Below are 4413 nucleotides of genomic sequence, written 5' to 3'. Positions count from 1 at the left end.
TGAAATTCATGCAATCTCTTAACTATAATCTGCTATAAAATTAAAAAGTAGATAACATAATCCAATATATCATGGCACAGGATATACATTACAATTCCAAAACTTATGGAAGGGACCATAGTGAGGAAATACTAGACCAAAGCAAGACTGAAAAGCAGCTAGACAACTCCAAACTCTGGATTTCCATGTCTGATGTCAAATGCTCTTCAGATCTCCAGTTGCTTTCAGCTTTGTTGACTAAAACACACTTCTTCTGTTTGGGCTGGTTCCATGCCCCTGTTAGCAGCTTTTCTCAGCAGGTATTCCATGTCTCTGACATCACTAACATTTTGGGGTCTCAAAGGCAACTGAGGTTTCACTTTTACAGCTTCACACAATGGTCTCTTCAGGCCTCCATGCAGAAACAATTCTTCTCATGCCTGCCCTCAGTGACTTTCCTTAGTCATGAAGGGAGATTCCATAACCCTTTTTTTCTATCCCTGACTCTAAAGCCAGAATCACCATGTGCCCCAAACTACCAAGTTCTGCTGCTTGCTGTAGATGGAACATGGCCCCCTTATTCACTTAGATCCTTACCGGCTTTCTGTTTTTGATGGTTTCCTTCACATCCTAAGCTTGACTGTACTGAAACTTGCTCGGTAGACCAGGATGGCCTTGAATTCAGGGCCTTGCATTTGCTTTTCTCCTGAATGCTGGGAATAAAGTTCTGTCCTGCCATTTCTGGACCTAAGGTTTTCTTTAATTCTTTTTCACAGGATGAAAGCTTTTCTGGGTGAGATCTTGCTCCAAGGTCACTACTCTCCTTATTCCACTTAACATATTTAATTTGTTTATCTCCTTGGACACAGGATTTAGTTCCATTCCTTGTTGTTCTTAAAAGTTGATTTCACCTAGTTATTTCAAAAACATATATTGTGCCACCAGACACATTGTAGAATTATTGAAGAAGAGGATGGATATAAAAAGGGAAATGCATTTGAATACTACTTAATAGTATATATTCAATAGTATGTATTCTTTTGATCGGTTGTTCATAAAAAATATAGCAGTAAAATATGCCATCCATTATTAGGTAAAATAAAGATGAACATAAGAATGATCAGGAAGAAATGTGTAATAGAATATTGTTTTTCTTATCACTGTCATTTCCAATATCTTCCATTTTCCCAGATACATGAAAATATAAGGATGAAGCTGTTGAAAATACAATTAGAGTACCAATTCCATCAATCATGCCTGTTTATTGAACCACTTAGAGGTTTTTATAAGGTGTCAGAATTATAGGCTACTTTATCTAAAATTTAAGATGAAAATTGAATATTAGGCAGGAAAACTAATGATCTACAATAGATTGTAAAAATTTTCAAGGTAAATTAGGTGAACTCATGACCATACATCATGGTACATCTAATATTAAAAGGAAGAAAAAAATAAATTCCTAATGTCTTAGAAATAAAATTAGCCTCAAATTTTCTTGCAAAACTTTCTCCCTGTTTGCATAATAAATCCCCCAAGGAAACGTTGAAAACATTGTTTTTCTAATGGCCTCTGCCCTACTAAATTTTAATAGCATTTTTATGTGTGTATAGTACTATATATGTGGTCTACTTTATTTAAAAAAAAAAGCAAGATTACATTTTTCTTGCTTAAAAAAGGTTTTTTGTTTGTTTGTTTTTTTGCCTCCTGGTTCATGTGGGTGAGGAACAAGAGTGTACTGATGAGAATTTATGTCCCAAATCCTCCAGGTTCACGGAATTTTCAACATGAGAAATAGCAGAGTATGAGGTCTGGAAAGGCTTGAGAAAACCTTACAAAAATAGCATAAAAAAAAGAGTCAGGAAAGAAAGAAATTTGGAAACCCCCAAGCAAAGCCAAATACAACCATTTTGCACCGTTGGCAAGGACACAGGTACAGCAGAGCACCTGAGAATCAACATGTGTGGCTCATTACAATGCAAAGATGCACAGCCTTGAGTAGAGATTTAAGAAGTTAACTGACATGCAACACATGAATTCGTATGTAAAGCAACATGTAATAGATGTAAATAGAAAAGTCCAGCCTGTACAAATGAGGCAAAAAGCCCATGCTTTGCAAATAAGCATAGAAGCCCATGATAAGGCAACTTAAAAACCCCAGCTCTGTGCCACAATGCCATTAGGCCACAAAGCTTTATCCATTTTCTAGCTGCCTTCTACCTTGGAATTTTATCACTCCTTTCTTTTTCTTTAAGTGATAGCTTTTATCTTGGAACATTTTTCTACTTATTTGAGGTTGCTTCAATTTTATTATGAACCTCCTCCTAGAAGTGTTGTAGGTGTGGCTGAAGTATTATAAGTATGTAAGAGAGGAGAGAGGCTATGTCTAAGACCAGCATTCTGACCTACGAACATCTTAATAATTAATAGTCTAAGAGTCCCTAAAACAATGCAAGCCTGGGAAAACCACCAAACTAGCACAGCTCAGACCCCAACAGCTCACAGGACCGAAGAACCCCACCTAAGACCATGGCCTAAGACCACCTAAGACTTAGGCAGGGTGTAGCATGAGAAAGAGAACCCTCCAATGGGGCCACTCAGAAGGGCCGGTGAGGCGTGAGTCTGAGATGACCACCAGACTGGCATGTGGAGCCTACACAGGGATCCAGCCTGCAATGTTGCATGAGCCTGGGGTGGTTCGGGGCAGATTGTGCCTGAGATGACGCCTGCCCAGAATCATAAATGTGTTAGAGTTGTATAGTGCTCAAGAGACCAGTCCTGAGATGAACCCTGACACTCAAAGGCCTCAGGTGCCACTTAGAAGAGCAAGTAAGTGGTGGAGAAATGGAAGAGAAAGAAAAACAGAAGGACGTGGGCACAATGAAGAGAAGCAGAACTGGAGACTTGAGGGTAGTGACGAACACCCTGAAGTGATGCCTCCTGGAACCAGAGTGGGATCCTCGCCAGTACTCCCACCTGAGAGCCACATCTGGGTCTGTGGCGCTTCAACAAGGGTCTGTTACCACAAAAGGCCAGGTGGACATCCCTGGTCTGGGCTGCTGCCTGGGACCATGTCATATCTGGAGACTGGCCTCACCCCTCGGCGAGGCACCCTAGGAGAGCTGGCCTTGAAGTTATGAGAGTAGAACTGACCCCGCCCCTAGACAGCTGCAGTATATCTGAGAGCCAGCCCTGAATACTTTGCGGGAGTTGTGCATGATCTGGCCTGAGAAGATGAGCATTGGAGAGCTGGACCTATGCAGCTCTTGTGCAGTGGACTAGATTATAGAGGGATGATTCCTCCAACTTCACGCCTCACCATGTGTGGCAGCAGGGAGACCTGGCAGCAGAGTCAGGGGAGCAGAAATGCTGTGCCTGCACCTCACCTGCTGTAGCACTTCAACTGGGCAGCACAGTTGAGATGGCCTTAGAGGTGGTGCGCCAATGAGCCAGTCCCGGATGCCTGAGTCTGGGAGAGCCAGGCCTGCCTCTTGTAGGATGGGCAATGGCACGGACTAGGGAGAGACAACTTCTTTACCTCCTAAACTCCAGGATCTCCATGGCACAGGACAACAAAAGGATATCTGAGATGAGTTTTAGTGAGGTTCCAGTACAGATAGAAGAGCAGAAGCCAGAGGCCTTGAACCAGACCAAGGAGTCATTGCAATGAACATTTGCAAGCAAAGTGTGGACAAAAGGGCCTACTATAGGACACACTGTGACACACGACAGATTCCACAAGACATTTTCCTCCATCGGGAAGGAGGTTGCAAGAGTATGTGGGGAAGGGGAGATGAATGGAGTGGCAGAGCACCATGTGAAATTCACAAAGAACCAATAAAAGTCTCCCAACAACAACAACAAAAAGCCCATGGCCAGATGGTTTTAATGGAGAATTCTTCCAGACTTTCAGAGAAGAAACTGTTCCACAAAACAGAAACAAAAGAAACATTGCCAAACTCATTCTATGAGATCACAGTCACCTTGAAACCTAAACGACACAGACGCAACAAAGAAAAGAGAATTCCAGACTAATCTCCCTTTTGAACACTGACACTAAAGTACTCACAAACCGAGTCCAAGAACACATCAAATCATCATTCACCATTATCAAGAAGGCTTCATCCCCAGAATGCAGGGTTAGTTCAATATACAAAGTTCCATCAATGTACTTCACAGTATGAACAAACTGAAAGAAAACATATAGGATCATCCCATTAGATCCTGAAAAAGCCTTTGACGAAATCAAACACCCCTGTGTGTTAAAAGTCTCGGAGAGATCAGGTAAGGTTCATACCTAAACACAATAAAGGCAACATACAGCATGCCAATAGCCAGCATCAAATTCAGTGCAGAGAAACTTGAAGCAATTCCATTAAAGTCAAGGACAAGAAAGGCTTGCTGCCTATCTTTAGAAAAAAAAAAATACCCTCAGTT

General features: G+C 41.6%; 1 pseudogene; it reads left to right on the top strand.

Moving 5' to 3' along the window:
* The first annotated feature begins 2299 nt into the window (after positions 1-2299).
* LOC129673758 (small nucleolar RNA SNORA17) lies at positions 2300-2415 on the top strand (annotated as a pseudogene).
* The last annotated feature ends 1998 nt before the right edge of the window (positions 2416-4413 follow it).

The sequence above is a fragment of the Psammomys obesus genome, unplaced genomic scaffold (assembly GCF_907164565.1).
Source record: "Psammomys obesus unplaced genomic scaffold, mPsaObe1.curated_primary_1811, whole genome shotgun sequence".
Taxonomy (NCBI): domain Eukaryota; kingdom Metazoa; phylum Chordata; class Mammalia; order Rodentia; family Muridae; genus Psammomys; species Psammomys obesus.
This window is presented reverse-complemented; position numbering and strand designations above follow the sequence as displayed.